Below are 23412 nucleotides of genomic sequence, written 5' to 3'. Positions count from 1 at the left end.
CAACTACATGAGAATTTACAATTATCTCAAAATAAAAAGGTTAACTAAAAAATGGTCATCTAGGGATACTTTAACAGGAGAAAACGTCACAATAAAGCAAATAGGCACCTTCAGATTAAGGTCTAGAGTGGGTGTGAAACTGTCAGAGCAGGAGTGAGGGTTAAGCAACTCAGATTTCTTTCCCTATTTACTCTCTTTGGCTCACTGATCCCTTTGGTTGAATTTCTTTTGGTTGCCTCAGGAATCCTGCCATTTTGTCTTGCCCTAAGGCCAGTAATCTGAGAGAACTGCCCACTCTCCATCCTCCCACGGATAGCTTCTTTAAAAAGCCAAGAGTCATTTTGATTACACCTTTCATCTTCTCAGGCTCCAAACCCTTACTGTTCAATGTGTCACTCCAATCTGTCTTCCCCGTTTGTTTCTTCCTTCGGTGAAATGGGTTCACCATTCTCTCACTCAATGGTAAATTATATTCCTTATCATTCATCTTAATTTTCTAAATATTACAACTTGAAAATATGAAGCTATCTGGGAAATTCAGGTGAAAACAATAAAAAAGGCTACCCTTTGGTATAATTGTCAAATCACTCCAAATTACTCCTCCTATAAACTTACTTACGATTATCAAATACTCAAATTTATTTTTGCATCCCAACTATATAAATATTATTGGTGTGTTGGATAAAAACAAATGAAAAATACAGAAAATAATGTAGAATCATTTGAACAAGGATAGATCAAGATACAAGCCCATAGTTGAATTCCACGTATATTTTATAGTAATGGATATTACTGAGCTATGCAATAGATTAGATGTGAGGATTGGAACCATAAAGACTTTACAGAGAAGTCAGCCTGAAGTAGTATGCAAATAGACATTTCACTAAGGCTCGGTTGAGGAGTGGATAAATGGAAGTCCTGAAAACTGGTTAACGTGAAAGACTTTTACTTCCTTGGTTAGAGGAAAGTCAAGGTGATACTGCCATTATAAGATATTACATGTCTACTTATTTCTGCACCGCAGATGCTTTTGTTGTACACTGGAAATTCAGGAATATCCCATGCAAATTCTCCCTAATTCAATATGCTGTAGTTAATTTTAATATTTCAAATTACCGAGCATTCACATGAATTTGTCCTACATAGGCAGATAATAATTTGCTATAATATTTTCGTTTTAATTGCACAAAGTAGAATACAATAAGTTTCTAGAATTAATTAGGGAAACAAAAAATAGAGATCCCCGGGGAGATAAATAACTCAAGAACAAGAAAGCACCGTGATCTACATTTCACTTGGATATTCCTTATGTGGCAGTAAAGGAAGGAGCTTCTCCATATAGAAAAGCTACTATAAAGTTGTCAATTGATTCACTGATGCATACATTCAACAAATACATTTTGGCTATATGTCAGGCACTGATGTACTTAGAGCACAAAAGAGAAAAAATGTTCGTGCTTTCTGGAACTTAACTGTAGTAAGAATGATAATCAGACCATATGTTGTTGAAAATTCAGTTATTTTTAATGGAGAGGATGTGATTTTTTGGGAGACAGACAAATCACTGCTGGTACTTATGTTTGGACTTTCCATAGGGATCATTCTGGGGAGACTTAAAGCAAGCAACAGGCTTGCCTCTATCCACTTTCATAAGCCTTCTCACAGTATCCCTCCTAAAATCCAATCTCTATTATGTCCAGGTACTGTGCTCAGCTTTAAATAAAGAAAAAGGCCCCTAATGTCAAAATAGTTCATAACCTAATAGCAGGCCACATAATAAAACCTAATTAAAATTAAGTAGTATCTAGAAATTCCACTTCTAGATATATCCCCAAAAGAACTGCAAGCAGGGACTTGAACAGATATCTGTAAACCAATGTTCATAGCAGGGTTACTCACAATAGCCAAAAGGTGAAAACAACCCTAATGTCCATTGACAGATGAATGGACAAGCAAAAATGTGGTATATACATACAATGAAATATTATTCTGCCTTAAAAAGGAAGGAAATTCTGACAAATGCTACAACGTAGATGAACTTTGAAAACATTATGCTAAGCTAAGACTAGCCAGACAGAAAATGAGAAATATTATATGATTCTGCTTATATCTGATGCCTAGAAAAGTCAAATGTATAGAGAAATAAAGTAGAATAGAACTTACCAGGGGCTGGAGAAAAGGGGAATGGGAAGTTATTGTTTAATGGGTAAGAGTTTCAGTTTGGGATGATGAAAAAGTTTTGGAGATGAATAGTGTAGATAGGTGCATACCAGTGGAAATGTACTAATGCCACTGAAGTGTATAGTTAAAAAGTTAATTTACATGGTAAATATGTGGGGATGGGGTAAAGGATATTGCCTGATTGAGAATTAGAAGTATTGTGCTCAGGGACAATGTGGCATGGGGTGAAGTTGTTCACCAATCTGGGACAGGATTATGAAGAATCTTTAAAACCTAATTCATACAAGGAACTGACTGGTATAGAGGAGTTAATGAAGTAGACAATAGCAGCAGAAAATCTGTAGAGATCTTGGCTGTTATAGGCCCTAAACCAAATAGCATAGATCAATTATAAATGTGTCATAAACTAATGCAAGGAAGCTTACATTTTTGAAAAAGCTGTTGATCCCTTTTTCACAATTCTGAACTCTAACGAATGTGCATTTTTCAATAACATACTGCATCTTTCATTACAACTTTATAAGTAATGGGGTGATAACCACATAGCCATTTCTTTTGTCAAACTTCAATAAACAGCGGAGAATTAAATCTTACTTCTGTGGAGATGGTCTGTGGACAGTTACAATAATGCAATCCAATTTATGTAACTTTGTTGATTTAAAATTATATTTTGTTAGTTTACTTTTTTCTTGCCAGTATTACTCACTATATCATCAGATCCAATGGGGCACGGATCACCTCTATTTCATTGGTGGTCTTTGCCCTAGAGCATAATGGTAAATACCATGGTTTATAAGTAGTGTTTCACTCATATATTCTCTATTTCATATGCCTCAGGGGCTGGCTCTTATCACATTGCAAATTAGTACCAGTCATCAAACCTTTCTAAAGGTCCAAACTTGATCAAGTCATGTTGCCATAAGGGGGTATTTTGTCCTCTTGTACTTGGGTTATAAGAAAAACAAGCATAACCATTTTTTTGAGTGGCAAACTATATGTCAATCTTTGTGCTGTTGTCTATTTATATGTGTATATATAATCTACTTTTATTCTTTTTAGAAATATTTTATTGCTTTATATAGTCACATGAATATATTTTACACAAATGCATGAGTGAGATCTCACACATGCATCTCTCCCACTTTTCTTGAGCTCAATTTTCTTTTCAGTTTTGCTTGCCTCCCTTTCTTCCCCTGACTTCTTTCCTAATCTGACCTAAAAGATTTTCATATTTTCTCCCTATTCATATAATCACTGTATGTGTGAGTGTGCATGTGTGGTGTCATAAAGGCACAAATATGCAGGGTTTTATATTCTTCCCAAAATGGCATATTATTCAGATTCTATTGAATATTGCTTTTACCAAAAAATAATCCCTTTTATTCATTCATTTTAATGGCTGCATAATATTTCACAGTTTGAATGTATCCTAGAGTATTTAGCTAGTCACATTAGTGGACATTAACTTTGTTTCTACACTCGTAATATTTGTTTTGTTTTGATTTGCCACTTTATATAATATTGCAATGGACATCTTGTACATACATCCTCAGATAACTGATGCTTTTATTGTTACAATAGCTATTCCCAGGAATGTATTTTCTAGATCAAACATATACATATATTTTTTTTTAGTTTTGGTAGGTTTTTCTTTTTTTCTTTTTATTTTTGAGAGAGAGAGAGAGAGTGAGTGAGCATGAGCAAGGGGACAAGAGGGGCGCAGGGAGAAGCAGACTCCCTGCTGAGCAGGGAGCCTGATGCAGTACTTGATCCCAGGACCCTGGGATCATGACCTGAGCCAAAGGCAGACACTTAACCCACTGAGCCACCCAGGCATCTTGGTAGGTTTTTCTTTATAAAAAAGGTTTTAGCGTTTAATATTTTAACCAGTAACGTATATGAGTAGGCTCTTCCCTTCCCAGCAATAGATGTTTCTGCTTTTTCATTTTGCCTGTCTGATGAGTAAAAAGATTTTGCATTAATTTATTTCCATGATTCCTACTTCATTTGGAATCCGTTTTTGTATGACTGATCATTACAATTTCATCTGTAAATTGTCTGTTAATATGGTTTGTTCATTTTTCTATAGGTAGTTTTCCTTCTTAATTTTAAGAGCTCTTTGCAACTAATAGCTAACATTTATTGAGTACTTGCCACATGTAAGACATGGTTTAATCAATTTTATGTAGTTCGACAATCTAATTTTTATATTCATATTCATAAGTGAGATTGTCTTATACATTTATTGTTTAATTTTATGTTTATTAACTGTTGGTACTATGGTTATTCCGACATCACAAAAGGAATTGCAGGGTTTTATCATCTTATATGCTTTGGAATACCTTAAAATATAGGAATTACTTATTCTTTAAGGATTAGGTTAAATTCACATGTGAGATTCCTGGTATATATTTCCATAGTAGATCTCTACTACTTATCAGTGTTTTCTGAGGTAATCAGTCTAGTTTAATTTTCTGCTATTCTTACATCAATTTTAGTAATTTGCATTGTTCTAGGAGATCATCCATGTCCCAGATTTTTCAAAATTAATTTCACAGAATTGCTTGTAGTATTCTCTCAGTTCCTTCTGAATCTGTGGCTACACATCCTTTCTCATTACTAATCTTGTCTATTTTTCATTCTCTTCTTATTTTCTTTTGTTAGGATTAGAAGAGGTTTATCTCTTTTGTTGATCTATTCAAGGAGCTAGCTTTTGAACTCAATTCTACCTCTATTTTTCAGTCTTCTATTTTGAATTTGCTTTTCATCATTGTTTCCCTTTTTATAATCTCTTAAGATATATAGTTATTTTATCTCTATCTTAGAAAAACCTTAAGCCTATAAGGTTCTCCCTGAATACAGCTTTCACTTTGCCCACATTATCAGAACAGTAAAAGTATGAGATAGTTACTATTTTATATACATTTTACCTAGAGGGAAACAGAATGTCAAAGGTACATGAAGCTTTCACAGGATCAGATTTAAAACCAGGTCTGGATATGAGAGATAATTCCTTAATTAAATCTAGAGAATTCTTCATGAACAGTTTTAATAGGCTCTATCTAAACTAATAAATATTGCACACCACCATGTAGACAAGGAATATTATTTGTTTTGGTTATTTTTGTCTCTCTTCAAATTACCAAAGACTATAAGAAATAACATAATAATCACTAAGGCTTTAGAAGAGGGAGGGGTATTTATTCATGCCTCAAAGGGACTGTTCATGGTCTTTTTGTTACTATTGAATGCTTCATATTGACAGTCTAACCCATTTTGACTCTAAATTCTCATATGCTTGGTGTTTTTATAATGCTGTATTTCCTACTACATAGCTATGAATGATGTTGTTCTTATTTAAGAAAATCATTACTAGCTACTCTTAAATAATCATGTGCACAATGGCTTCTTTTAAATATCTTTCTAATATGTGTTCTGGAGTTATATCTTTCAAGGATTCTCAGTCCAATTTCTAAATAACTATGGAAAGGAAAAACAAAAACTGAAGTATGTTAAAATCTGTGTTACATGGGGACGCCTGGGTGGCTCAGTCAGTTAAGTGTCTGCCTTCGGCTCAGGTTATGATCCCAGGGTCCTGGGATTGAGTACCGCACAGGACTCCTTGCTCAGCCGGGAGCTGCTTCCCCCTCTGCCTGCTGCTTGCCTGCTTGTGCTCTCTCTCTCTCTCTCTCTTTCTGACAAATAAATAAATAAACCCTTTAAAAAATAAAATAAATTAAAAAATAAAATCTATGTTAATGAATAATTATGTATCTAGTAAGCAAAACAAAAAACATTTATATGACATGTATGTTAATATATGGAATCAGTGCATGTATGTGTGTGTGTCTGTGTATCAGTAATGTGACCAGCACTAGATAGCAGGAAATTCAATATTGAGGTCACAAAGGACACCCAAAGTTATGTTTTCCTGTTTTGCAGGTGAAAGCATCTGATACTAAATGAATAAGTGTGAAAATTGATATTGTGTGCAAAAATTAAATAGCATGCATTGAATTTTTGCAGACACAAGTTCGCCTACACATGAAGATTGGCTTTATGAGTTCTTGCAAACAGGCCTAAGACTTTACTTATAAAATAACATTAGATTCTGGCTCAGAGTTTTGCAGTATTCTCTGTGCAAGATGCTTTATTCAAACTTAATTTTAGAGGATAGAAAATTCTCACCATTTGTCTTGCCATAATGGAACCTTCTTATGGCAGTAATAGAATATTTAAATGTGAACTCTTGGGAAAATATCCCTTGAATCAGGATGCACAAACTACAAAAAAAGCACCGAGGAAGCCTAATGAATTAGCTTTTGAAATACAGTAGTCTACTGTTATCATGTGAGGACACAAACTAGAGGGAATTCCTTTTTTGTGCCCACACTAGTACTTAGACAAAAGCACCAGATTTTGTACAAAAATATCTATTTAGTAATTCTAAGGTTAATATATAAGTATTTCAGAAATCAAAACCACAATGAGATACCACCTCACACTAGTCAGAATGGCTAAAAAGTCAGGAAACAACAAATGTTGGCGAGGATGCAGAGAAAGGGGATCCCTCTTACACTGTTGGTGGGAATGCAAGCTGATGCAGTCACACTGGAAAACAGTATGGGGTTTCCTCAAAAAGTTAAAAATAGAACTACCCTATGACCCAGCAATTGCACTACTAGGTATTTACACAAAGGATACAAACATTGTGATTTGAAGGGGCAGCTGCACCCCAATGTTCATAGCAACAATGTCCACAATAGCCAAACTGTGGAAAGAGCCCAGATGTCCATTGACAGGTGAATGGATAAAGAGGTGAGATAGATATAGATACAGATATAGACAGGAATATTACTCAGCCGTCCAAAAAATGAAGTCTTACCATTTGCAACAACATGCATGGAACTAGAGGGTATTATGCTAAGCAAAATAAGTCAATCAGAGAAAGACAAATATCATATGATTTCACTCCTATGTGGAATTTAAGAAATAAAACATAGGAGAAGGGATGGAAAAATAAAATAAGATGAAATCAGAGAGGGAGACAAACCATAAGAGACTCTTAAGTATAGGAAACAAACTGCAGGTTGCTGGAGGGGAGGTAGGTAGGGAGATGGGGTAACTGGATGATGGGCATTAAGGAGGGCACTTGATGGAATGAGCACTGGGTGTTATATGCAACTGATGAATCACTAAATTCTACCTCTGAAACTAACAATACACTATACGTTAATTAATTGATTTTAAATAAAATAAAAATAAACATGATACTTAGCATCTGCAAAATATGTATATAAAATGCGTGTGCTAACCAGTGGGTTATGAGGAGCAATTCTCTTTCCTTATTTATTCAAGAAAGTAATGTTCGTTTTATCCCAGGTTTTATTTTATACCAGACTCCTTTAGGGCATAGATGCAATCTAGCATTGTCAATAATATTTTCTACAAGCCAAATTTATATATCCCATGGTGGTTATAGTAAAAGGATTTATATATATTATATTGATATATTTAAGATTTAAGAATACGGAAGAAAACCATAAGATTTAAAGGAAATCTGAAATATGATGGTTTAGTGAAAGGAGATTACTGATCTGGGCCAGTTTATATTATTTTTAATTATTACAGAAAGAGGAATAGCACATCGAATGTGAAATGCTACACACTGACTTTAGAATGAGGAACATTTGACATAAAAATAAACGCAATAGCCAGGTCGAATAATGAAAATGGAAGTTCTTAGGGCAGAGCAGAAGGAAGAAAAAAGATGAATAACAGCAAGGGAGTGATATTCCTATGATAAAGCTCTAATGAATTTTTTCACGCTTTTTAAACTTTTGCGGGCGCAGGGAGATGGAATAAACTTTCCCAGTTTTAGTCTGTGAATCATTTAAGCATTTGCAGTTCTAACTTGGAAGTTGTAAGAGTTATACTTCATTCAACATGGAAACCATCACCTTTCCAATAAATGATATCTGCCACTTCTTGCCTTTTCAGCCACCCACCAAGGACATTTCAAAGCTACAGGCACTAATGAAAACACATCCTGTATTATTCAGCCAAATGAAATTAGGTTAGGGCTAGGAGGTCCCTCACAGGGGTTTCAAAGGATGAGGTTCTTTAAGACGTTTCAGATTTCAAGATTTATCCTAAAGAGGAGTCACTTTAGTTCCTTGACATGCAGAATACAATCTGAGCATTTTTTGAATTAGGGAAGGGTAGGGGACAAAGGTAAGGCATCATTTTCCTCATCAGTCTTAGTATGTGAGTTTAACCAAAAAAATGCTGCAGATTGAATCTTATGACTTCACATAGAATGACGAGACTTCAAGAGGAAGCATGAAATGTCGTCTTTAAAAATTTGGGTAGATTTCCTTAACCAGAATCTTAAACAGTGATAACAGTTAAGAAACTATCATGCATTGGAATTTATTATATAAAGATCCCTCCTGATGCTTCATCCTCATGCAGATACTTCTATACTCTATTTATTTGTTTTTTATACCCATACATTTCTAATAAATTGCTTATAACTGAGAATTTCTTTCCAACATTCTAGACAACTAGGATTTGCTTTTAAAATGTGTGAAGCATTTTTTATAAAACATCTGCTATTGTGTAGTCAAGCTAAAGAGACTTTTCCATATTCAAGAGAAATTCCTCAAGTATTTATGTAATCCTTCCAAATATAATGCATTTAAATGATCAAAAATGCAGGAAAACCACAGTAGTTTTGCTGTTTCTGCAGCATGTGCTTTTATACTGTGTTTAAAATTTATGTAAAATTTTAAGACTTACAGCCATAAATCATACCTGTGTTTTTCCGTTAAGAGATGCATATACTGAATCTTTCATAATTCGATGAGGAATAGTTCAGCATACATAACCTACAGGGTGGGTTGCATTGGCTTTTGTGGACTTGGCTCTCCACTCGGCAGGTTTTCTTTATTCCCTCTCATATCTCTATCTTCCAAAGAGTATTTTTTTAAATTTTATACAAATACAGAAGTTTAAACTAGAAAAAACCTTTAATTTTTTTATTTTATTTTTTAATGGTATGAAAATTGGCAGAAACTTTTGAAGTGCAATTTTATTTATTTTTCACTAATGTATTTTATATGTTTTCTTTTTTCTTTTTTAGTAAGTTCAATTAGCCAACATATATTACATCATTAGTTTTTGATGATTCATTAGTTGCATGTAACACCCAGTGCCCATCATATCACATGCTCTCCTTAATACCCGCCTTTTAAAAGCACATTTTGACCTAGAATGCATCCTAAGATTTAGTTCTAGGTACAGTACTTGCTATGAAGATACTATCCTTACTTTCAATGATTAAGCTTTACATATTTAGTCATTCGTTAAATAATTTTTTTTCACCATCTACCATATACCACATGTTAAGTATTAAAGACGGAGACAGACTAAAAAATGGACTGTTCTATCAAGTTGCCTAAAGACTTGTGAAATAAGTTCAAATTTCTCTATATTTTGGACGTGTTTACAATTATAATCATTTGTCACAATGTAGTTCTTTTTAATGGAACTGTGTTTTTACTTGCTTATACACTGCCTCTTTGGCAATAAAGATTTGAAACAGCTAAGTTTTAAAAACCCATAATGTTAAGAAAATAGAAACATTAAAGGGGTAAAAGAAAATTAAAACAAATATATCAAAGTAGAGGTTTCAATGCAGGTAGTTTCATTGATCATAAAATGCGGGACTGAACTTTTTGGCAAAGTAGCTCCTATAACTCAACTCAGCAAAATTATATACTAGAAGGCATCATTTGAGAAAATGAACTCGATCCTCAGTAATAATTTCGCAACATAGAATAAAAGATGTATACACTTTCAATATAATATTGTTTAACTTGAATTTTTATCAATATTATATATCTTATACCTGGCAATATAGAATGTTACTTGAATGAAACCAGAACCCTATATAGCCATAGCTTTCTAACCTTGAGCCATGTATGTGGATTTCAAGGAAAAAAATCTGTCAATAGCAACCCCGAAAACTTTTAAATTATGTGACTAACATTCATTATAATAAGAAGAAATTTTAAAGTAGAATACATTTTGGAGCCATATTATTATTGCAAAGTACCTCTAAGTGTACAAATCATAGGTAAATGGCTACCTCAATTTTGAGTTTAATATACAAGAGAAAACACTATTTTACCTTGATGTAAGAAATGCACTGGTCAGGGAGAGGATAACTAACTCACCTTATGAAATTATTTTAAATGAGAATTACCTTCATTTTTAAGAGTAGTATTTTCCCACTGCATCTGAATATGAATTTAAATATTACATTATATGCTTGTATATAATTTCTATATTCCATTAAAGAATATTTTGAAGTAAGTACAACCATTTCTATTAGTACATTTCAGAGATGATGAAGAGGAACCTGAGTCATGGAATCACTTGGCAAAAATCCCGGAGTTAGTGAGTGACAGGGTTAAAAGGATATACTTCTTCTGGATCCTCAGAATGAATATATATAAGGCACAGACATCGTATAGTCCTATTGCGTGGACTGAAAATTCAGTGTAAGAACTAATACTTGTCTAACATAAATTAACTTAAAAATTTGGAATTTATATCTGAACACTGGATTTTATGAGTAATAAATGGAAGCAGTTTATATTCAGTCAAAGATATTATGTTCTGACATACTCCAAAATATGTATTATATAGCTATTTAAGTCTCTGAATACTTAAAGAACACATAAAATACGAGTTTTAAAGAACACTTTAGAACCCTCTTTATCTAAGATCATATGCCAGGAAGAGTGAATGCTATGCCATTTTTCAGATCAGTGACATTTGACAACCATTCAATCTAATTCAGCGACAATTTTCAATGATGTGATTAAGTGAATATTTGAACATAGCTGACGTTTGAATTTTCAACCTAGGCTTTTAAATACTCACTTTGGATTTGTGGTTTAAATGTATGAAAGTGATCTTATTTGTTTTGTGCTACTTCACATTCGTACTACTTATACTTTTGAAGTTACTTGATAAAAAATTGCCACTTTGTCATAGACAGTTGATGAGAGTGGTGTATTGAACATAAGTATGAGATCTACAACTGTCTCAGCTAATATTAAATCAGTAAAGTCCTGGTATACTGTATACCCAGGATGTATTACAACACTACATTTTTTGTATGAATCTTTAAAATAATGATGGAGTGTATTCTATGACTTCAAAAAGGCATTAAACATGGAAATCTTGGGGGCACCTGGGTGGCTGAGTTGGTTAAGTGTCTGTCTCTTGGTTTGGGCTCAGGTCACGATCTCAGGGTCCAGATCGAGGCCCTATTTGTCCTTCTCCCTCTGCTCCTGCCCGCTGTCCCTCTCTCTTTCTCTCTCGAATAAATAAATAAATAATCTTAAAAAACCACACACACACGGAAATCTTGGGATGGAAGAAGAGGAAACAAACTGGAATTAGCCAATTAACAGAAGACAAGTACCATGATGTATCCAGAGGGCAGTTTAAAATACCGCGGACAGTTAAATCTCCCTACCAGATTTTTAAGGGCTAAATTCCTTTAACAGTGGAAAAAAATCATTCATTATTCAATTTGACATAAAATGATGAAAACCTCAAAACTCTGGCAGAGGAAACTCACTGACTGGAACTTACTTATATACCGAGGGGGGTTGGAATCTATCAACAAACCAATTAAAATGACCCATTAAATGTTTCTTTTCATTTGAGAGACAATGTGCAGAACCGAATTCAGAATGTCTGATGGAGACTGTCACAAACAAAAGTGGAGAAGGGTAAAGGAATAGTAGAGCGGCAATATGAGAAATGTTTCCATTACCTGTGATTTGCTTTATCTAACTTCAGCAAGTAGCAAGGAAATGCAAGCCGTGGCTATGTTTTATATCTTGAGCTGGTGTGTAGACAAGCTTAACCACTTGGTACAGTCAGCCTCTATTTCACAGGATTTGTACTTCTTTTGTTTGCTTTTTTAAACCACGGCCAACTTTATTACAAATGAGCTTTGCTCTCAGCAAATATTGTAATAAAGGTATCACTGCACTTGGAAGTACTTTATTCTCAATAAGTGGTTTTGAAAATAAATTATTGATAGCAGAAATAACTTCATGCTAAAACAGCCACTACAGAGAATGCAAATCAGAACATAAATGTGGTGTCTGAGCTCTACAGAGCTAAGCTGTAAGTGGCATTTGAATGAGGACAGCAAATTAGACATCCGGACAGAGAAAGGAAAAGAAACTGAGGCAAGGAGTCAAACTGAGTTGCTAGTTGAGAACAAGGAAATGTGCTGAAATGGATCATTTCTGGCTGAGAAATAGGCCAAAGTGGACAAGATCCTAAGAAGGAAAGCGAAAACAAAATGGTCTTGACCTAACATTTTGAAACTCCCACAAAGTAGTCTTTCAAAAGGAAGCTTCTAACACCCCTTTAACAACGGAGAGGGCTAACTTTTTCCAAGTTATTTTAAAACTTAGGTGTGTGGATAGATTTGTAGAATTGTGAAGCCCCTAATGATTTTCTATCAGCAATTGTCAATTTCTTAAAGTTTGGACAAACTTATCACTGGTGCCGTTAGACTCAGAATCCTTTGTGAAAGATTGGTTTTGTTTAATTTTATGATTTCTTAACTTCTCTTGGCTATTGATCAAGGTAGTCTATATTCCATTATGTTAATTCTTATAATTTATTAGTTTAAATAGAACATAAACTAATTTAATTGCTTTGTTATCATCGACATAGTTCTGTGAAGATTCCATTTTTGGTTTCTGTATCTCTGAAACTTGTGTTTAGTATTTTCTTTCTGTGTTTAAATTATATATATTTGCTTCCCCCCCTTTTCCTGATTAAATTTATGAAATTAGTCTATTTTATTATTTTATTACAAAGAACTAGCTCTGAAATTTATCTAGTGTTTCTTCTTTCTGGCTTATTTATTTCTTCATTTATCTTTTATTTTCTACTTTCCTTAGGGCATTTTTTTCTTTTTGTAACATTGATGGTTGAAATCTTGAGTTAATTTATTTTATATATTTTTTAATGAAAATAAAAACGAAGGCACAAATTGAACCTTTCAGTAAAACCTAGGCCATTTCTCGTGGAATGCTTTTTCCTACTCAAATGTGGATTTATACTCTTGATTCCTTATACAAAACATTTTAAATTAATCAAATTGAATTTTTAAAGTATTATTAATTTCTAGTATTATATTATTATTGTCAGAGTATATACTTTACAAACTCTTCCTTTACGTACTTAATGACACTCTCGCTGCATCCTAATATGTTATCCATATTTGTACATAGGGCAGGAATACTTTTTTATGTATTTATATTCTCCTATGCCTTTGATAAGTTTGTGCAGCACAGCAGAAATTAGATATAACTCATAGTCTGTTTTCCTTTTCTGGCTCCGATGTTCCCCCGAAGCATGGGAAGGGATATGATATCAGCTGGTTCCAAAATTAGCCAGAAACCATCTCTGCTCCCTGTCAGCAAATAGAGGTGGTATGCTTTCAAAAGGGAATGATTTCCCCATACATCCAGCAAGGTTGGACCCTAGCCAACATTAGGTCTCTCAGTATAGACATTCTGAAGTCCCCATTTGACCAGAAAATAGAGATACTTGGAATGCTGGTTATTCCCTGTCCCCTCCCCAGTTATTCACCCCTTCTGTGTATTAGATGACTCATCCAGTATAAAATGACTTTATCACCTAGGATCTCTCACCGTCTGGCTTCTGGTTGAGCTTAAAAAATGAGTGGTGTTGGCAGGATATTGGAGGGTTGGATAGAGAGACCAACATATCGATCTTCTCCCAACTCACCCAGCAGGCCAAGATTTGAGAGTAACTTCATTTTTCAGATACGTATGTCACAATTGCTGACCAGTGGCCCCTCTCACAAGGTCAGAGCTTTCACTGGTTTAAGGTAACAGCTCTCTCCCTTTCGTCTCTTTAAGTTTAAGAATAAAGGCTATTAACTCATGCTAGTCCCTGCATGCTTCACCCGTCATTGTCAGTTCCTTTAACTCTCCTCCCATTTCTGTATCTATTCCCTTCATTACAGTCTCTTCAGCTTAGTCTTTTCAGGCTTTCTGTTTCATACTGGAACTGTTAATGAGACACTTGGCTTCACCAGAAGACTTGCGCTTTGGTGGTGAATCTATCAGTGGACACTTCAGTGCACTAAAGATGAAAGGCATTTCCCTGCCTATGAAAGACACCACATAGGTTTACTGACCTTCTGGCCATTCCTAGGTATAGGGGAGAGCATTCTTAATAATGACAAAGAATTTTCCGAATGCCTGTTTGAGAGCTCAGATTCGGATTTAGCGAATTTAAATTAAATGATAGGGGCGCCTGGGTGGCACAGCGGTTAACTGTCTGCCTTCGGCTCAGGGCATGATCCCGGCATTGTGGGATCGAGCCCCACATCAGGCTCCTCAGCTATGAGCCTGCTTCTTCCTCTCCCACTCCCCCTGCTTGTGTTCCCTCTCTCGCTGGCTGTCTCTATCTCTGTCGAATAAATAAAAATCTTTTAAAAAAATTAATTAATTAAATGATAAACTATTGCTTTTCCTGCAAATCCAACTTTATGGGGCAGGTAGTTTATACATAATGCACACATATTTTATAGAATCATCTGTGCTTTGAGCGGTTGGGCGTCTGCCTTCGGCTCAGGGCGTGATCCCGGCGTTGTGGGATCGAGCCCCACATCAGGCTCTTCCACTATGAGCCTGCTTCTTCCTCTCCCACTCCCCCTGCTTGTGTTCCCTCTCTCGCTGGCTGTCTCTATCTCTGTCGAATAAATAAATTAAATCTTTAAAAAAAAAAAAAAAAAAGAATCATCTGTGCTTTGGACTATCAATGGGAAGAAAATCGCTATTAAATCTACAGTTTATGCTATCCGTATTCTCATTTTCTAAAAATTTTGCTACTAAATGTGTTTTAATCTGACAATGGCAAATTAAAGACTGAATAAAAATATGCTTCTGACCCTGCAGTCCAGTCCACTGCTGTTGCCTTCGGACTTGGGAGAGCCCCAGGAAGCACAGGCCTGCACTGGCCCTGCCACGTTCTGCAGGGCTAGAAAAGGAGGGGGAACCTATCCAGAAGCCCTGCAGGACAGGAAACCTCAACATGGAAAAACTCTGCAATGCAAATGAAGGAATGCCTGAGAACCCAGGAAAGAGAGAATACTAAGAACTCCACAGGACACGGGAAAACCAGAAGCAGCTTGTACTCTGGAAAACAAGGAAAAGTCAGAAAATGAGGGAAAGACAAATCACAAGGGAAAGGCAGAAAATGAGAAAAATGTGAAGGACAAGGAAAAACCAGGGAGTGTGGCAAAGCCAAAAGACGGAAAGCCAGTGAACGAGGGAAAGCCACAGGGCAAGGCAAAGCCAAAAGAAGAAAACCCAGAGAGAGTAAGGGAAAGCCAAAAGAAGAAGGAAAGCCAGCCAGTGAGCTAAAGCCTGCACGAAAGTGCCCAGCTGGGGATGGTGAACCCAGGAAGGCCGGAAGAAAAACCAACAAGGGGCGGGCTCCGTGCCTCAAGGAATATGAGGCCATACCGATATGCACATGAGGAGTGAGGAGATGACAGAGAATTCGATGACATGGCCAGGATGGAGGATGAGGTGAAGAAGACCAGACAGAAATGGGGCAGGGGGGATATGGATGCAAAGAGGTTTATAGGATCCCTTCCACCCAAGGGGCCCAAGGGAACTCAGGGGGTGGCTGCAGGGCCCCACAAAGGGGCTTCAAAGACATTCCTTTTGTGTAGTGCCCCTGGCAGCCATTTGCCAGGCCCTGTGCTTTAGCTTTATGCTAATAATTTGCTTTAGCTGGCACTTCCCCTATCAGCAGCCTTTTAACCCAACTAGAGCTCTCTGTCAGTAGGGGATTTTCACCCATGTGCATTGCAAAGACGTTCTAATTCTTAGAAAAATAAAGCAGCTTATAATATCAAAAAATATATTTCCATTAAATTTTATTTGTGGCTTTAGTAGTATTTCTATTATGCAGTAAGTTGTGTTATGTTTTATTTTTTTAAAGATGTATTTATTCTGGAGAGAGAAAGAAAGAGAGCGGGAGAGGGGCAGAAGGAGAAGGAGAGAGAGTCTTAAGCAGACTCCACTGAGCGCAGAGCCCAACACAGGGCTCGATCTCACAACCCTGAGATCATGACCTGAGCCTGGGAAATGAGCTGAAACGAAGAGTAAGATGCTTAACCGACTGTGCCACCCAGGTTCCCCTGTATTATGTTTTAATAACTGATTATAACTTTCCTGGATAAAAATGGTACTCTTTTTAAATACTTGTAAGTTTTTCTTTGTTATTATTTATTAACTTTTCCTCTAATTTTAAAAGAACGTGTTTTATTAGCAGTTCAGTATGTAGTAGTGCCTTTATTTTTAGTCACTGCCATCTTCTTCAGCACTAAGTTCAAAGCCTAACCATGTCTTCCCATGTTTTTCCCCCCTCCCATGGCCACCCTGCTACCTCTCCCATCCCCTGCTCTCCTGTGTTTTCTCCACACTCAGTCCTATCCATCTAGTGAGTCCTATTTGCAAACATTTTTTTTCTCTTCAAGGTCTTTCTAACACTCTGCCTGGACCATTTTCCTACTGATAATCCCATGGCTTACTCCGTCTCTTCCTTCTAGGCGTTAGCCATATCACAGCTTAACTGAGAGGTCTTCCCACACCTCCTATTCTGTTGATCTCTTATTCGTACACTTAGCTATCACTACACTCTAAATGTTTATTGTCCCCTGGTATGTGACTGTAAACTCTATGACATAAAGGGTTGTGTCTGTTCTGATCACTAACTATAGTATTCCTACCATCTAGAATATAACCGAACACATTGGAGACACTCAATAAATAATGTGCTGAATAAAAATATGCTAACATTATTGTTTAAGGTATGATTACTCAAAATCTCCAATCGATGCCTTCTATAGTTGATTCTAATTTGAGAATCTGTGATTTTTAAAAGGAAATTTGAAATACTCTTATCTACTGTTTTATTTAATATGCCATTTTATAGATATCCTGCCCCAGGCTCATTTATTCATCTAATATAGAATACCTAAGCCCATCTTTAGGGGAAAAAAAATCCTGCTCTTGAACATTCTCTTTGATTTAATTGTGTGTTTACTCTTTGTGCTAATAATCAGAGACTAATAAACACGTTGCTTGGAATCTTTTCCATTTCTTTTGTACTTTCTTCTGTTACAAAATAATGGAGAAGTATAAAATGATAATAAATTTACCTTTGAACATTTATATTCTGTGTCTTTTAGCCTGGGGCTACTTCAAGTAAAGGTTATTTCACTCTGGGTTTTGGTTTCCACTTGAAAATGTTTTACTTGAGATTCTGTACTTTTGTACAGAGACCTCAGTTTTATGCCATTCCCTATTAAGGCCCTTGCTCAGATGGGAGCATTGTGGAAATCTGCTCCTCAAGGGCTCCTTCTCAAATTGAAGCCCTCATTTCAGGGTCTTTGCCTGCTGAAACAATGGGAGGTTTCAAGATTTTCTATTTTCAGAAAGAAATATGACCATCTGAGAAAAGATCTATAAAATGCATTAATCATATTCTAATTTTGTATATTCACTTATCACATTTCATTAAACAATTGCATGAGAAAATACAGGGTGTATTGTCAGATTGATAAATAGGCCATTGTTTGGCATTTGGGAGGTTGTAAGGTTAGGTTTATTTTACCTTTATAGGTTCCTCTGTTTTTTAAACCTTTTTAAAAATAGGAATTGAAATATAACATACATACAGGAAAGTGTACTTGAGTATAGACCTTGGAAAATTTTCTCAGAGCAAATGCTCCTGTGTAACTACGTGATATTTTCGACACCTGAGAAGATTCACTTGTGCATTTTACTGCTTCACTCCTTCCAAAATGTAACCACTCTTCTGGCTTTTAAACCCATGGAACCATCTTGCCTGTTTTTGAAATTTAATTAAAAGAGATCCTAGTAGGTATACTTCTGTGTTTCACTTCTTTTGCTGAACATTCTCTCTCTCTCTGTCTCTCTCCACATACACACACACAACACACACACGTACATGCACAGAAATGGTAGTTATATGCCTCAGAACAAAACCGTTGGGTTATAAGAATTATGCAGTTTTGCATTTAGTATATAATGCCGAACTATTTTCAATGGTTGTCTGAATTACAGTTCCACCAGTTAGGAGTTCAGGTTATTCCAAATCCTCACCCTCAGCGTTATTAGCCCTACTAATTTCAGCTATTTTTATGAATTCATATTGGCATCTCATTGCATTTTTAACTTGGATTTCCCTAATTACTGCTAAGGTTGAACACTTTTTTATATTATTCTTCAATTTTTGAACAATCCTCTTTTGTGAAGTTCCTGTTCAAATTTTCTGCCCATTTTTTCTATTGGATTTTTTCCCTCATTCTGCAAAACCTAAAATTTTTAAAAATAAATATAGAGGAAAATCATAGAAGAAATCTGGAATGCTGAATAGTATAAAGGTATCAATTCTTCCCAAACGGATCTATAGATTTAACTCACTGTTGATCACATTCCAAACAGGATTTATGTGGAAATTAAAAAGATGATGGTAAAATAAAGAGAGAAACACAATGGGTCAGTATAACTAAGAAAACACTGAACAAGAAAAAAGTGGGGGAACCTAGTTCACCAGATACCAGGGTGTATTATAAAACTGCAGTAATCCACAGGGTATGGTATTTGTGCATGTATAAACAAAGAGAAAAATGGAAGTGAACTGAAGTCCAAAACCAGAACATTTGTATTGAGAAATTTTTATGACACGCCTAATATTAGAGAGCAATGAGTAAGTAACATTGTTTTTAATAAATGGTGTTGTGACAGTTAGATTCCCAATGAAAAAAAAAGAACCTGAATCTTAACCCATTCCTCATGCCAAATTCAATAATCAATTCTAGGTGAAACATAGATCCAAATTCAAATGGTAGAACAAAGAAGCCTATATAGATGACAACAAAATATAATATCATAATGGTTTTGGGCAGGCAAATATTTCTTAAAAAGGACACAACATTATAAAGTGAACATTTATAGAAATGAACTGCACCAGAATGAAGAATTTTGTTTTATCATTGAGTAAAAATGTAATCCAGAGGCAGAAAATAGCTTTGCAATGCATAAAACAAAGGATTCATATCCAGAACATAGGAACAACTCATAATTTTGATAAAGTTCAAGTTAATTTTTCTCTTTTTGAATCATGCCTTTGGTTTCACATCTAAGAAATATTTGGTTATCCCAAAGTCAGAGATTTTCTTTTATGGTTTCTCTGTTTTATTGCCAGAATTCCTTCTGGTCTTATATTGAAAACTGTGAAATTAATAATTATAACATATACAGGAACCCCCGAAATTCATAACCAATAACCACTATGTGAAAGAAACCTCTTGTCAAACAAAATCTATGGCTACATTAATCTACTATTTTAGAGGCGATCCAACAACCTATTGCTTAACATGATATTTTCTTGGTGGGAAGAGATCAACTACATTAAATAGACTGAATCCAATAATTCTTTGAATTTTCTGCTGTCTTCCTTGCTTTCATCTTTTGTAATGGAATATGGGGAACTGAAAAAGATTTTTCTTCATGTAAATTCTAATATCTCTAAACAATATTCTCAATTTATGTGATATTGATCTTTCAAAAGGATCTATCAGACAATATTGAGGCAAACATTTTATAGACTGTTTTATTCTGTCTGCACTTTGAAATTCTGCCTGAAAATTTGAAAATATACAGTTAATCACTTCACAAAATAATAAAAATGTATAATGTTTCTATAAAGCAATTTTCATAGATTAAATATGACAATAACCCTAAATTCATAAAATCAACCAAATGCTGCACAGCCTTCACTACCATTTCCCATGTGATGCCTTCTCTGTACCAGATGAGCTGAACAACATTTGGGGGAGTACACATCATGACTCATCTGTCACTGATGATGGTTATTGTAAGAGTATGGAAGCAATTTATTTGAATTTATCCTTGAAAAAGAGATGTAATGTAATTAGGAAACTACTAAGTGCCTGGTAAATGTATTGGCCAATTAGAAAGGTTATAGGAAGTTGGTGAGAAAGGAGGGCTGCCTCTAATATCATGGCAGAGGGGAGGAATCTTCAAGACACTCTAAGGAGACCAGAACTCCTTGCATCTACATACTCATTTAGGTATAATTGTTGACTTTCTTATATCATACATATATTTTCATTTAGTTCACCTAAATCAAACCTAGCAAATGGAAACAAATTTGCAGTTCTGTGAGTTGAAATAGCAATTGTGCTGTTTAACTTTCCTACTTGGGTGTGGTGTCTAATAAATGTTGCCTTAATTCAAAAAAAAACTTTATCATCATCATGTCTGAACACACTTAATACATAAAAAATAATATTCAGCCTAGTAAAAGCCATTTGTTGCACAGAATGCTTCTCTAAGAAACTGAGGTTCACCATAGGACTTAATCTGTCCTCCAAATGTAACTGCATCAAGTAAAACCTGAAAACAACACAGAGTGCCCTCTCAGGTCTGAGTCATGCCCTTCCCTGCCCCCTGTGACTGCATACATTTGCTTCCTGAATCATATTAGCCATAGCAGATGCCCATGAACCAGAACACGTACTCTTAAAAATCACTACTTTCATTTACAAAAGAACTTGAGAAGCTTTCCCTGCTTTGGGGGCCAAAGCCCTCGCTCAAACGTTAAGCATGCTGTCTCATGGTATGCAGACTCTGTCCAGGTCTCCACTTACATTATTTTTCTGCAAGACCCGCAGTGCCTTGTTGACATTGTTCAGGGCGTGAACTCTTGTGGATCCTTTTTCTTTTGGCTGAAAGCAAAATGAAACAATGTTTACTGCCGGGCAGAGAGGGACAATCTACTAGAAATGAAACAATTTATACATTTCACTTCAAAGTCTGAATATTTTAAATGAACATAGGCTGTGAGGCATTAATATAATACACTTAAGTGCTTTGGGTTAATTGTCCTTGTCATAGGACTTTCTTAGCATGAATCAACCACTCCTCAAGAAAAATGAGAGCATTATCTTTGCTTCAAAAAAAGCTATTTTGGTTACCATCTCTTCATTCCACAGCCCAGTTGGGGATTACTGCATGACCAGGAAAGAGAAACAACATTGCATAAGGACTTGTTAGTAATATAGATAAGTGAGGTAATTTCCACACATTTAAGGAAAGTATAAAAGAGACTTGAGACTAGAAAAATTATATAATGCCAAATAGGGCTAAGGGAAAACATTTCTGTCAACATTACCTTAACTGCCTTCATCAGTGAAGCTCAAAACCTCAATCATCTTTGGTCCTCTAACCCTCACTCTCAATCCCCAAAATCCCACCTCATCCTATAATTTCTAAACTGACATTTGTATAGTGCGTTACAATACATGGATTAGCTCATTTATCCAGTTGTGGAGTTTTAGAAATTCTACCATTATGAAAGGGGGGGTAATCAGAAGGGGGAATGAAACATGAGAGACTATGGACTATGAGAAACAAACTGAGGGCTACAGAGGGGAGGGGGGTGGGGGAATGGGATAGGCCGGTGATGGGTAGTAAGGAGGGCACATATTGCATGGTGCACTGGGTGTTATACACAACTAATGAATCATCGAGCCTTACATCGAAAACCGGGGATGAACTGTATGGTGACTAACATAATATAATAAAAAATCATTATTAAAAAAAAAGAAAAGAAATTCTACCATTATGATGCCTGCCATATTGACTTCTAAAACGAGATCTACATCTCAAGAAATTTTTTTAAGTGCACAACAAAGTACAGATGGTCCCCGACATGAAAGGTCGATTTAGGATTTTTCAACTTTATAATGGTGCAAAAGTGATGTGCATTCAGCAAAAACCGTACTTCACATTTTGAATTTGGATCTTTTCCCAGGCTAACCATATCCAGTATTGTACTCTGTTGACACTGGGCAGGGGCAGTGAGCCACAGGTCCAAGTCAGCCATGCGATCAGGAATGTTTTTAACTTTCAGTATACTCTTCAATACATTATACGAGATAGGCTTTGTGTGAGATGATTTTGCCCAACTGTAGGCTAATGTAAGCATTCTGAGCATGTTTAAGGCAGGCTAGGCTAAACTATGAAGTTCAGTGGATTACGTATACTAAATGCATTTTCAACTTATGATATTTTCAATCTGTGATGGATTTATAGGGACGTAACTCCATGGTAAGTCGAGGAAGATCTGTATTATTAACTATAGAAAAAATGTGGTACAGCAGATGTCTGGAACTTATTCTTTGTGCATAACTGAAACTTTATACCTGTTGACCAGCAACTCCCCATTTTCCGTATCTCAAGTTAAGTGTTCTTGTCACAATAAAAAGTGAAATTAAACTTAAAAGATCATGATTAATAAAAGCCTTATAAAACATTCCATAACAAAGACACCAAACATTACAAGCAAATAATATCTATTAATTAACATAAATTATGTGACTGAAAAATTTCACCTTCTATTTCTGTGTATGATAGAATATGCCAAAATGAAAATCATATTGCAAGATTGTTTTATTCAGGAATAGGTCCTGTATTGCTAGTTAAATCGGCAATTATTAAATGAGTGAATTTTACTAGATCTAGAACAAATATACTGAGTTAGTTTCCGGTGTCTTAGTAAATTCTCCTAAGGTTAATGTGAACTTTCTTATAAATAAGTCACATACCAGTTTTTGCCCTGTCAGGCCTTCCAGAAGGTCTAGGAGGCGTCTCCCATCCTGTAGGTCACTGAAGAGGTTCTCTATGTGCTGCTTCCCAAACTGAAACATGAAATATACCCAATTAAACAAAGCACTCTTCCAGTGATCCATTTCCATGATTATGCCTTTTAAAATTTAAAGCTATGTTTAAGAATATTTAATGTATCTAATTCTTAATCTGCCAAGGGTGAAGGATGAGAAGAGAACCTCCAAGTAAAAAACAAACAACAATATATCATCATTAGATCAAATCTATTTAAATTTGTTTTTTTTAATAATATGAGTAAGATATCTGTAGCCTAACCAGTCTAATTAACTCGACTTTTTGAATGCTGATTCTATGAAGGAGAGAGAAGTAAACACACAAAGAAACAAAAACCACATAC

At 35.4% G+C, this 23412-nt stretch overlaps 1 protein-coding gene and 1 pseudogene across 1 annotated transcript in view; one reads left to right on the top strand and one right to left on the bottom strand.

Moving 5' to 3' along the window:
• Positions 1 to 23086, bottom strand: part of DMD (dystrophin) — a 1667815-nt gene extending 1644729 nt beyond the window's left edge. Inside the window, exons 1-2 of the mRNA XM_040633145.1 lie at positions 22994 to 23086; positions 21035 to 21112 (exon numbers count right to left, since the gene is read on the bottom strand). The gene's annotated coding sequence lies outside the window, so the exon portion shown is untranslated. The remainder of the gene's footprint in view (positions 1 to 21034; positions 21113 to 22993) is intronic.
• On the top strand, positions 15075 to 16066 carry LOC121103391 (annotated as a pseudogene).
• Positions 23087 to 23412: the final 326 nt, after the last annotated feature.

This window comes from Ursus maritimus, assembly GCF_017311325.1.
Source record: "Ursus maritimus isolate PB19 chromosome X unlocalized genomic scaffold, ASM1731132v1 scaffold_X1, whole genome shotgun sequence".
In the NCBI taxonomy this organism is placed as follows: domain Eukaryota; kingdom Metazoa; phylum Chordata; class Mammalia; order Carnivora; family Ursidae; genus Ursus; species Ursus maritimus.
Note: the sequence above shows the minus strand (reverse complement) of the source record. Positions and strands in the feature narration are given on the sequence as shown.